The sequence below is a fragment of the Rattus rattus genome, chromosome 9, assembly GCF_011064425.1.
Source record: "Rattus rattus isolate New Zealand chromosome 9, Rrattus_CSIRO_v1, whole genome shotgun sequence".
NCBI lineage: Eukaryota > Metazoa > Chordata > Mammalia > Rodentia > Muridae > Rattus > Rattus rattus.
The window spans coordinates 49,857,162-49,870,711 of NC_046162.1; positions in this window are offsets into that span (position 1 = coordinate 49,857,162).

Here is a 13,550-nt window from a genome sequence, read left to right on the forward strand (position 1 = left end):
CCCTTCTTCCCCGCCCTCATCGGCTCTTCCACTCACCTGAACATCGTTAAGGTTTCAAATACACAAAATGTCATGGGCCACACATCTTGAGGGAGACCAAGGACAGTGAATGCCTCATTTTGTCCAACCTCGTTCAGATGGTGGGTGCAGAGTACCACTGTGGATATGGGGGTGCAGTATAGAATCAGGGGTCCAGCAGGAATAGGTAGGTGTCATGCGTTTATTTCTTCCAGAAAAGGAGAGTGAGCCTTTCTTTAGTGGATCCCAGGTTGGGTTTTCTTCCTAAGTTACCTGGGCTTGGGTCTCAGAAAAGGAAAGTCATGAACAGCAGTTAGAGCCGTGCTTGGTAGGGACTTTGTGAACAATGGGAAAGCGGTTCAGGACTCAGGCGTCGTCACTTGTACAAGTCCCTAACTAGGGTTTTGTGAACTAAGACGTTATGATTTGGTGGCTAGGGCCAGGAGGATCTGTTTTCTGGGTCTAGGGTGCTGCTACTTGCAGGAAGGGAGAGTCTGAGGCTTTCTAGGTCACACCTTCAGGCCTCCAAAGCCTGAGGTCCTTAGTGGATTACCACTGCACATTTTCCAGGCCCACTCCTGCCTAGAAATTCCATGTTCTTGGTTGGGTGTCTGTCAAGTGATAGCGCCCCTTCCTTTCCATGTCTTGGGGTCACCTTTTTCTGTACATTCCCCTTGGTTCGTGGCAGTAGGCTGTGGCCCTCTCCACACACATTTTTGTAGGTAATGTTTTGCCTTCTCAAATAGTTTGGTTCGTATCTACTAGGTGAATCCTTAATTCAAAACCTCTTCTCTAGTGCCTTATGACTAGTTTTCTGCCACTTTGGTGTGCTGTGAGGTTGTGTGTGTGTGTGTGTGTGTGTGTGTGTGTGTGTGAGAGAGAGAGAGAGAGAGAGAGAGAGAGAGAGAAACACTAAGAAAAAGAATCTGATTTGCTACTTAAGCTTAATGATGAGATGTGTGACACACAGCCCCCTCTGTGTGTTAACTTACTATTATTCATGATGGAATGGAGTCATGAACCCCTCTCCCATTTCTTTTTTTTTTTAAGATTTATTTATTTATTATATATGAGTACACTGTAGCTGTCTTCATGCACACTGGAAGAGGGCATCGGATCTCATTACAGATGGTTGTGAGCCACCATGTGGTTGCTGGGATTTGAACTCAGGACCTCTGGAAGAGCAGTCAGTGCTCTTAACCACTGAGCCATCTCTCCAGCCACCCCTCTCCCATTTCTTACCCATTGCTTCCTCGGTTTCTACCAGGATGCTCATTTCCAAGTCCTGCTTCCCCCTCATTTTTCAGTTTTTAAGCACATGTAGTATATTGAGAAGATACAGTTAATCTTTAATTGTTCCCTGTAGTGCTGAGCATTGAACTCAGGGTTAACATATTTCTGTCTCTAAGGATCTTGTGTCAATCTACAAACCTATACAAGACTTGGGCCAGCTTCATTACTTGGAAACAGATGAGAACTTACATGTTGCCTGATATACATTCTCTAGGATCTCTCTCTCTCTCTCTCTCTCTCTCTCTCTCTCTCTCTCTCTCTCTCTCACACACACACACACACACACACACACACACACACACACACATCTGTCTTCGAGAGAGAGAGAGAGAGAGAGAGAGAGAGAGAGAGAGAGAGAGAGAGAGAGATTGATTTTACTATGTAGGCCATGCTAGCTTAGAACTCACAGAGATCTGTCTGCCTCTGCCTCTGGAGTGCTGGGACTAAAGGTGTGTGCCACCATGCCCAGCTTCTTTCCTTACATTTTAATAGAGAGAATTCAACATCATATTTTTTTTTTTTGGTTCTTTTTTTCGGAGCTGGGGATCGAACCCAGGGCCTTGCGCTTCCTAGGTAAGCGCTCTACCGCTGAGCTAAATCCCCAGCCCCTCAACATCATATTTTAAATCCACCCTCCGATGCTATCATCTACCTACATACGGCACAAGAAGGAACAGTGCCTTTTCTTTGTCTAGGACCTTCGAAGCTAACCTCTCCTGGGCCAGACTTCCAGTGCCTGCTGTCTGTGTCAGGAGCCAACTCCCACTTTGCCGTGACCTGTGTCTGCAGCTTTTAACCTCTGGATCAAAGCATTTCTCACTGGGTTGTGCCCCGTGGATGTGGTCGAGCACAGCGACCCTTGCATTATTCCATAGCTAAGATGCTTCTTAAGACTTTTTCTAAACGTTACACTTCCATCCCTTTTCTTTCTCCCATGTCAAAACGCCTCACTTTACAGTCACTTTTTTTTTTTTTTTCTTTTTGGATGATGTCTCTACCGTCTTTGCCGTGTTGCTTGGAGCTTGTGTATGGCACAGGGCTATATAGACTCATATAAGTTTCTTGAGGCATTTACTCATCAGACATTATCATGACATTATTAGCCGTGTAATTCTAAGTGTGTGGTCATAGAACATGATTTCAAGGCAGATAATGTAACATTTACTCTTCTAATTAGTAAGTTGAATACCCACCTGTCTCTACTTGCAGGGAGACTGGAACTTTCCTCTCTGAGTGTGGTCATTGCTATCTGCCGTTTTCTGATGTGACAGGGGGACCTTTGTCCTGTGAAATCTAATAAGTCATTTCCTAACACTTCCGAGATGTCTTGCATAGGCCTCAACAGGGACACAAACTAGAGCTTCCAAACTCTGGGTTCACACAATTTTGGACAAGGTCTCCAAGAAGACTGTGGTGCTGGGGGCAGGGGCTGTGCCAAGGCTCTGTCCATCCTTAGTCTCCTGTACCCTTAGGCTTGGAGTTCAGTTCTGGTCATGGAGGATTCTCCTTTGAGATCATGGGTGTTCTTTCCCTAATGCAGACCTCCTCTGAGACCTTCTCAGACTTTCAGAGAGAACGTAACTTTGGATAATGTAAAAGAATGCCATCGGCTGCCTTCTTTCCCTTTCCTGGACCCACTCTGTATGACAGGAGTGTCAGAGTGGAGAAGGGGCACGGAAGCAGGGACCAGGAAGGTGGGGGCACTCAAGTCTCAGAGAAGAAACCAGGAAGGCTTGTTCAGGATGGTTGGTGTGGGGTTCCCCTGAGGCTTTCCTAGACAGCATGGTTGGTTCACACCTTGAATTCCAGTAGTTAGAAGTCAGAGATAAGCATGTCTCCGGGAGCTCAGTGCCAGCATAGGCTGTGTAGAACCTTGTCTCAGCGAGAAAGGGTGTATGTCACCTGACTCATCTCATAGAACTCTCCGGAGCTCTGTAGTTGGTGTGTGTGTGTGTGCTAGAAACAAACCTGTGCTATCTCTCTCTCTCTCTCTCTCTCTCTCTCTCTCTCTCTCTCTCTCTCTCTCTCTCCCTCTCTCTCTCTCTCTCTGTGTGTGTGTGTGTGTGTGTGTGTGTGTGTGTGTGTGTGTAGGCCAGAGATGATTGACACCAGGTCATCTTCTTAATTGTTTTCCACCTTATATGAGACCTGAAGAAAAGCTGAATGTCTAACAGTGAATGGTGGCTCCTGGGAGCTGCTATGTCCTAGTCTGATTTGCTGTTGCTATAATGGAACTCTGACTCTGGGCAGCTTGGGGAAGAGAGGTTTTTTTGTTGTTGATGTTGGTTTTTTGTTGTTGTTGTTGTTGTTGTTGTTGTTGTTGTTTTGTTGGCTTATATCCACCATTGAGGGGAGTCAGGGCAGGAATTCACACAGGAGAAGACTCAGGAAACAGCCTTCTCACATCAAATCGCCAGAGAAGAAAATGCTCCAAAGACAGGCAGTTCGAGGTCAGCCTGCTCTATGGAGTGAATTCCAGGATAGCCAGGGCTATACAGAGAAACCCTCTTACAAAAGAAGAGAAGAGAAAAGAAAAGAGCCACAGAGGAACACCTCAGAGCGGTCTGATGGACGTCATTGTTTAGCTCAATTCCCCTTAGCAGATGCTACTTTATAGCATGTTGACAAGAACTAACCATTATTTAGAGGTGTTGGAAGAAAAGGAGAAATATTGGTCAAAGTATACAAGACCTCACTTATGACTGAGAATCAGGGACACAGCACAGTTCATAATAATGTATATCCTAAATTTACTAAGAGAATTAAAGTGTTTTCGTATCAAATAAGTATTCATTATAATGCCAGGTGATGGTGGCGCATGCCTTTAATCCCAGCACTTGGGAGACAGAGAATGGATCTCTGTGAATTTGAGGCCAGCCTAGTCAGCAGAGCAAGTTCCAAGACAGCCAGGGATACACAAAGAAACCTTGTTTTGAAAGCCCCCCAAAAGAAGTTTCCATTATAAAATATTCATAATAAATATAAACAATAATAGTTATACATGGAATGAGATGGTGACTAGATGAGATGTAGACGTGTTAATTTTTTAATTACAGCAGTCATTTCACAATGTGTACGTAACCATCGCACGCGCCGTAAAACGTACAATTTTCATTTTCCATCGTGCCTCCGCAGAGCAGGGCAAAGTTTCAGTCAGCACCTACTGCCCACCCCCCTCCGCTAACCCAGCTAACAATCTTAGACCTGTGCTCCCAGACGAACGAGTCTGTGTGTGGGTGAGGCAGAGCACTGAGCTTTTCCAGCATGGAGGAGCACAGTTCAGCAGAGACGGAGGCAGAGGCATAACGAGCCTTTCAGGTATGAAGGACCAAGATGGACAGAAGGGAGGAACGGAGCTGGAGAGGGCTATGCGGAGGGCTAGCGAGAGGGAAAGCCTGAGTTGCTGGAGAAGGGGCGGAAGACCCCGTACACCAGCAGTTCTCAACCTTCCTAATGCCGCAACCCTTTAAGACAGTTCCTCATGATGTGGCGACCCCAGACCATAACATTATTTTTGTTGCTACTTCATAACTGTAATTTCGCTAAGGCTATACATCATAGTGTAAAAGAACTGCGTTTTCTGGTGGTTTTAGGTGACCCCTGTGAATGGGTCTCAACCCACAGGTTGAGAACCCCTGGTGTAGAAGAAGAGAAAATCCTGAGAATGTGTGGGAAAACGGGTCTTCAGTGCTGCATTCTCACCAAAGGGGACAGGACACAAACATTTTACCTAGTCCAAAGGTGGTGCCCCTCCTCCCCCAAAGAGCACAATATGTAAAAGTGTGTGACAGTATTAAATTTTTATGAGGCAGCACATATAGCAATTAGAAAATAATGTCTTAAAGGCCCCCCAGAGCAGGGCAATGATAAATGAGAGTTAGAGAAATGTGGCCCTAAGAAGCAAGGGGATACCTCCTCCCTCGTGACTGGAAAAAGGGAGATGCTCACGGACAGCAGTACGTGGGACGCTAGGTACGGACACTCGTAATCTGTCTGGTGGCTTGTGTTTTTCTTTTTCCTATGAGATTGACAGGAAGGTAGTGACACCCAGGTGTGCAGTTGCCCTCTCTATATATTTAAAATGGTTCGAACCATTCCTATAATCAGAAATTTTCCTCTGGCTGACTTAGTCCACAACACCCATATCTCCCACACCACAGATGCTTTGTCCTGAAAACCTTTTACTTCTCTGGTCCGTTTTCAGACCTTCTCCTCAGTAATGGCACATTGAAGGCAGATAGTGCCTTTGGGGCCAGGGTAGGTACTGGGGACGGTACCGGGGACCTGACCCAGAACCTCATGAATGCTAAGTTTGTCCTCTACCTCTGAACTATACCCAAGCCCTAATATTATTTTACTATGTTTAAAGAACCTTATCTTTTAAAGTCTTATTTCTTTTTTAAGGCCTTCCCTGCTCCCTGTGTTTCCAAACTTAGCTCACTAACAGCTGACTCAATGATTTTCCAAAATGAGGTCCTCTGATGTTAACTGTTTTTTCCCAGTGTCTATACCCTAAACAAAGCAGGGTATGGTGCTGAATGTCTGTAACTCTGTGATTCAGGAAGCAGAGGCAAGGAGGAACAGGAGTTCAAGGCCAGGCTAGACTTGAGACCCTGTCTTACACATAAACAAACAAACAAACAAAACAAACCACACACTGCTTTCTCCAAAGGGCACTGAGGATGTGTTTGAACTAAGAAACTTAATGTGTCTAATTTACTCCTACGAATTTCTGATAAACAATTGTTATCCTAGCAATACTTAGACACTGAATGAAGCTTAAAGAAGGGTGCCAAGTCCTGATCAGCCATGGCAGGGACAGTGTGACGTGACTCCTGCCCCTGGAACAGAGCCAGCAGGCCTCTGTGAGTGTCAATAGTTGCTGTGGGCATAAGGCTTGTGTGTGTGTGTGTGTGTGTGTGTGTGTGTGTGTGTGTGTGTGTGAACTGCAGTTACAGAGGGTAACTGTACATTTGTGAGCCACCCGTGTAGGTGCGGTGTTAAAAGCTCGATGCTCTGCAGAGCAGCAAATGTCCTTAACTTCAGAACCATCCTTCCAGCCTGTGTATAAATGACACGCTTACATTTTATGACAAATTTATTGGCCTATACAAAGTATGATGACTTATTAATGAATATGTAGAACAATGTGTATTAAGAGGTGAAGTACTCTTTATATCTGCGATCTTCAGGGTGCCCGTTGCACCTGGTGCTTGGCATCCGTGCCTGATTCAGTAACGTCTTCGAGAGGCACTGAAGGAAGAAGACACTTTGAGACGTTCCTATTTGAAAATACCTTCACTCGACTCTTCTTTTATTGGCAACTTTGTATAAGAAGGGAACTGTGGGTGAAAAGTAAAACTCCCTCAGAATTCGGAAGGTAGTTTGTAGCTGGACGTAGTAAGGCTTTTGACAAGGGAACCTTAAAATATGGCAACTTAGACACGTGACACAGTTCCTGGACTGTCTTCGTTTCTTCTAATTGTCACCTGCCTTTGCCCATCTATCTGTTGGTTTAATCGAGTCTATTTCGGAATTCCCTCTGTCTCATGTTGTGTTGTTTTAAACCCCACTCTTCTGTCAGGAATCTGCTAAGTCTTCCTAGTCATTCTTAATATAGTAGTTGTGGTTAAAGTTGACTCCTGCTTCCTCCAAGTCCTTTCTTTCCTGTCTGGCTGTCCTTAGCTTCCTCTTTGCATTTAGGAATGAGTCGCTGAGTGAGGTAACTCTGTAAGGCAGGGGTCCTGTCGTGGTTGCATTAGGTCACTTGTGGCCAGGATCTGAGAGTTCTGTGGCCAGGTCTCCACTGCAGCAGTTGGATTCAGCTCGCCCACTTCCCATTCCGACAGCTGTCATCTTTTCCTTCCAAGGCATCTGACCATTTCATTTAGTAACGTCCAGTTCCTGTGTCATAATTATGCTGTCCACCATTTATTTATTTATTTATTTATTATTTTAATACATTTAAAACAAAATAGAATTGCATCACTTTACCCTCCCATGTCCCCTCCTCCAGCCTTTCCCATGTCTCCCTCCTCCAACCCCTCCCATGTCCCATCCTCCATCCCTCCCATGTCCCTCCCTCTAACCCCTCCTATGTCCCCTCCTCCAGTCCCTCCCATGTCTCCCCTCCTTCAACCCTCCCATGTCCCCCTCCCTCTAACCCTTCCATGTATCCTCCCTCTAGCCTCTCCCATATCCCCTCCCTCCAGCCCATCCTATATCTCCCTCCCTCCAACCCCTCCCATGTCCCCTGCCTCCAACCCCTCCCATGTCCCCTCCCTCTAGGCTCTCCCATATCCCCTCCCTCCAGCCCATCCTATATCTCCCTCCCTCCCATGCCTCCCATGTCCCCCACTCTCAAATTGATAGCTTCTTTGATTATTATCATTATATACATGCATATTTGTGTGTAAATGTGTTCAGAAACATGTAACTACAACCTGTGGAATTTGTGTGAACACGATTTCAAGGATGACCTTTTCCTATTGGGTAACCAATAAGGGGGCTCATCCCTGGCAGAGGTGAATTCTCCCACTCCCAGCAGTCATTAGTTGCCAATAATTTTTTGTCTAGGGGTGAGAAGAAGGAGGTGGGACAACCCCCCCCTCCAAATCTACCCTTACTTTTGATGATGAGTTATATTTATTCTGAAGTCCTATTCTGATTCCTTTTTTAGTTGTTCTTCTGGGTTGCTGGAGAGAGAGAGAGAGAGAGAGAGAGAGAGAGAGAGAGAGAGAGAGAGAGAGAGAGAGAATGTCTTGTGTGTGCCTACAGAGCACTAGAGAGCCCATGTGTGCTCCTTCTCTCGGATGATGCAATTCTGAATAGAGTCTCCTGTTTTCCACGGTCCAGGAGGGAGGAGGGGGGGGGGAGGAGGGGGGAGGTCGATGTTGCTGTCAGGTTTTGGAGCCATCTTTGTTTCACTGAAAGCTGGAACTGGGTGGGTTGTGCTGTGAGGCACCTGAGTTTATATGCAGGGTGCAACTGCTCCTTCTTCTTCCCCGTGGCTACATAGTCCTGTCATAGCTGAGCAGGAAGTCTCTTTGTCCTTTTTGATGTGCTGGGCTACAGTTCCCTGTGTGTAGCCTTATCTACATGCATTCTGGGAAGGATCCATAGTTTGGCAACATACTATCAACTTGGTCATAATAGTCTTTTATTGTTAAATTGATCTAAAACGTGTTTTAAAAGGTCATGTTTGTGTCTGTGTGACTGTACCATGTGTATTGCTACTAGGGCCCAGAGGATCCCTAAGGCTGAAGTTACAGGCACTTGTGGGCTACTCCTTACGGAGACTGGGACCCTAACACAGGTCCCTTGCAAGGGGCAGCGTGGCGCTCACCTTTCTAACCGGGTGTTGTAGTTTCTGTGGTTAGAATTGACATAGACTCTGTCTTGTAACCAGTATTAAAGATTTATTCTATACTAATCTGCATTCCTGATTAAGAAGACTCTTCAAAACAGTCTTGTGGTTATTAAACTATGAATCAAAAAACAGCAAAAGGAGTTCAACCAGTATATCTTGCTTTTTCCAGTTTTATTTACAAAGCAGGTCACCTCCTAATATCAAACTCTTCTGTCCCTCTCTCTCTCTCTCTCTCAGGAGAGGCCCCTTCTTTCTCCGGGGGCCTTTACTCATGCTGCTAGCTCCAGTGTGACTCTGGCTTTGGTTGTTTGTTGAGACAGGATCTCACTCATGTAGCCAGGGCTGTCCTGGAACCGACAGTCCTCACCGTGCACCAGTTCGGCCTCCGAGTTCCAGAGATCCATTGGTGGTCAAAAGCAAATGCCACCATTCACAGCCAAGTCAATCTTGTAAGTGCTTTTTAAAATATTAACCCATGACAGGGTCCTCAGGGCTGCTTATGAGATTTAATGGACGGATACTTATTATTGTCTTGGGAGAATGAGGTCTGAAGACCTGTTCAGCCAGTCCCTTTCTTTGTGTTGCCTTTGCTCTCTTTAGGTGTGCTGATGTTGACTCTCAGGCTCCTTGGTGGGCTTGCCCACCCACTGCTCATCAATCCACGGAAACCGGCAATGAAGGTGCCACACCCTCTTGGATAGTATAAGGTGGATGTGTGGTCAGCATGGGCTAATTATAGCCCATGAGGCCTTTTCTGGAACTTTAGTGGAAATAAACTTTAGTGGCTGCCAAGTTTGTAGACTATAGACCTGTTGAATCAGTTGGCTCTCTCTGCTCAGAGCCTGCCAGAAAAGAAGGAGGGAGGAAGGAGGAGGAGGGGAGGAGGAGGGAGGAGGAGGAGGAGGAGGAGGAGGAGGAGGAGGAGGAGGAGGAGGAGGGAGGAGGAGGAGGAGGAGGAGGAGGGGAGGCCTTTTAGGAGCACAGAGAAAATTCTACCTTCTTCCCTGACTCCAGTAGAAACAAGACTGGCACCCTTTGTTCCTGCTTTAGTGGAAATGGAACCCCATGTGGTTTCCCTTGACATTTTAGAGACAGTAAAATGGGGAGGAAAGAAAGGAAATCATGCAGGGAAGGAAGGGAAGAGGTAGGAGGAGATGACTTCATTTGAACCCCATGATCCTGCCGTGCCTGCAGTCAGGCCTGCCCTAACCTTTTAAGTTACAGAAACCAGTGCATGCCTTAAAGAAATAAAAAGTCACTTCGTCTGCTCTGTTGCACATGCATAAGAGTTGGGGATGGTTAGAGTGGTGAGGCTGGGGAATAGTCTCCAGGTCAGAGCACCTGACAGCTTGGGCACTCAGGAGGCAGAGGCGGGAAGATCTGTGAGTTTGAGGCCAGCCTGGTCTACACAGCAAGTTTCTGGCCAGTCAGGGCTACATAGTGAGACTTCATACAAAATAAAAGAAAGTAAAATGGTGAGATCAGACATTTAAATTATTGAGATTGCTTGACTGTCGTCCACAAATGTCATAGCAGTTTATTCTCCACTAGATCCCAGGAGTCCCCTGCTTCCTCACAGATGTGACAACTATGCTACCCGTGAGTGGCACTCTTCACAGGTGTCCAAGATCTGGACCAGTGAGTTTGGCTGTGAAGTGACTTCTGATGTAATGGATAAGTCTGACAACTTAAGTTTAATTTGCCATTCTATTTTGTATTTTTTTTTCTTTTTCTTGGTTTCCTGTGAGCTTCTTCAATAACCCTAGAAATCAGTTTTGGTTATTGGTAGTGTTTTGTGGAATTGTCTTTTATGTTTCCATCGCATATCATGCATGTAAAGTTCTTTCCACATTGTATATCACACATGTAAGTTCTTATCACACATCACACCACACATGTAAGTTCTTACCGTACATATCATCACATGTAAGTTCTTACATTTTACTGGAGTTGAAGTCAGACCATTTGATGGAAATGTAGAGCATTTCCTTGTCTTTCCTAACGCATACCACACCAACGTGTCAAAAAGTATTTTTCTTTGCATGTATAATTCTCTTCATATACACACTCTCTCTTTGTTTTAAAATGTTTGTGTTTAGTTTTTTAGCATTAAACCATTATATGTTCGTGTGAGGTTTTATATACTTTTTCGTATGCTAGATCGTTTTATCATGCGTTTTGGTCTGAGATTTACATTTTAACTCTCTATTTCTGGCTGTATTCATTCTCTGTCCCTGTTTCTCTTTCTCTGTCTTTCTGTCTATGTCTCTCTCTCTGTGTCTCTGTGTCTCTCTCTTCCTACCTCCCCCACTCTCCCGATTGTCATGAAAATCATGGCTTCATGTATGTTGGGTAAATGTATACCCTAAACCCCATGATAAAGCTCTGAACCCAGACTGCCTGGAGCCGCCAAGCGCCTGCTCACTGCTCCCCACACGGCCTCCGCTGATGCAGCTGATGCTTCCCCCTGACCTCCCTCCTGACTCCTGTGAGAAAGGATAGTAATATTTCCATTCTGCTTATGGGAATTAAAGTCAAGGATCCCCAAGTGGTTCACCCTGACATTTTGCAGGAGGTTTCCTCATTTCTACCAACAGGGATAAAATGATGGATTTCTACTGAGTCATTCCTGGTATCACCCTGACAAGGAAAACGTTACCTATGATGTTGTAGGTGATAGGAGTCTGACTCCCCACTAAGCCACTGGCCCGATAGGGTGACAAGACTGTGGTCGATTTCTGGGATTTGCTGGCACAGGTGATTATTATCTAAAAGGGTTTTATTATTTAAATCTTTATTCTTTTGGGATTTTCACACATGAAGGCAATGTATTTTTGACCACGTCACCTCCTTCTTCCTCCAACACCTCCCCAACATCCCACAGCTCCCCTCAGGACTTACCATGTTTCGTGGTTGTCTTTGTAACATAGGAGTGGAAGGCCATCTGTGGGAGCATCAGTGTCTAATGGACCCACATCTTTGATCAAAAGCTGACTCTCCCTACCCCCCAGACTTCAATTGTTAAAGCTCTGATGGACCGCCTGGAGTCCATCTTTAACATTAAAAGCCACCTTGTTACAAGGTCACAATTAGTTCATTCTGTTTCACCTTCTACCCTAATCCCCCCCTGATAAGATATTCTGTCAAGTTCTATGTACCAAACACCCTGAACCCCCACCCCCAGCCTCATAGCTTTGGGGCCTGATGTAAACCCCCCTCTCTCCTGTGTGCAGTGCTATTTTCTTAAATCCTGCTTCAGGAAGATAGCCCTGTCGACAGAAAATAAAAGCTTGTATAATTTGAGCAAAAAGAATTTAGGGTAATGGTCTTCACTTCCACTCTCATTCGGATTGGGATTACAGCTCCTCAGCTAAGGGTTGAGTTTGTAGCCTTTCCCCCCCACTCCCCACCCCCCACCTCGCTCTCTGATGAAATGTTCACTGGACTGTTTTGCCTGCTCATTGGTCACCAAAGTGTCCCACAGAAGCAAATCTAGTGTCTAATTCAGATATATAGGCCCAGACGAAGAACTGGAGAGACACTCTCTGATAAGAGTGTTTGCTGCTCCTCCAGAGGATCCGGATTTGACTAGCATTGTTAACTTCTGGTGGCTTACAATTGCAAATTAGCGCCAGCTCAAGGGATCCTAACCCTTTCTTCTGGCATCTACAGACTCCATGCACACTGGCACATGTTCACACACACACACACACACACACACACACACACACACACACACACACAAAACCTTAAAAATGAACAAACACTTCATGATTACCTGCTCTGTATACAGCTCAAGGGAAGTGGATACTGATAATCTGAGGCATACAATAAGCCATTAAAATTTAAACAACACAGTCAACCAAACAGCAAAGAAACAAACAACTTGACACAATCAAGGGAACTCAAGCCATGCCATTCTAGATTTCAGGTCTCATCTGTCTTAGTTTGCTTTTACTGCCAGAACGAACACCATGACTAAGGCAACTCTTATAAGGATAACATTTAAGGTGGACCTGGCTTGCGGTTTCAGAGGTTCAATCCATTATCATCAAGGTAGGAACATGGCAAGGCGTCCAGGCAGGCATGGTGCAGGAGGAGCTGAGAGTTCCACATCTTCATCTGAAGGCCACTAGGAAAATACTGCTTGTGACAGCTAGAAATGAGGGTCTTAAAGCCCCACTCACAATTAATACTCCTCTTTCAACAAGGCCACATTTTAATAGTGCCACTCTCAATAAACATATACAAACCATCATGCCATCTCCACTTCAAAAAATTTAGAGGAAAATAACTTTCCTTTTTTTTGTGACAGAGTCTATATAACAAGGGTGGCCTAGAACTCATTCTTGCCAAAGGGTAACTTTGAACTCCTGATCTCCTGGGCTTCCACCTCCTAGGTTCTGATTATGGTGTGTTTCCATTGTGTCCATTTTCCTGTCTGCCATAATGTCTCTACTTTTAATTTGTCACTTGGTGGCAGACTTAGAAAGGAGTCTTTGATTTCACTTATAGCTCCATTTCTTTTATCTCCCTATTTCTTAAATTGTGTCGTATGTATGTATGCTTGTATGTATAAAAAATGTATCTATCTATCTATCTCTATCTATCTATCTCATCATCTATCTATCTATCTATTTTGAGAATAGTTCACTTTGTATTCTGACTTGACTGGAATTTACTATGGTACCAGGTGGCCTTGAACTCATACAGATTCTGCTTGTCTGCCTCCCAACCACTGGGATTAAAAGTGTAATCACCATGACTGACTCTTAAAATGTTTGTATATGTTTATTTAATTTTTTTATGCATGTTCTGCATATATTTATATCTGCATATGTATGTGTGTTCTGTGTGCTTACTGCCCTTA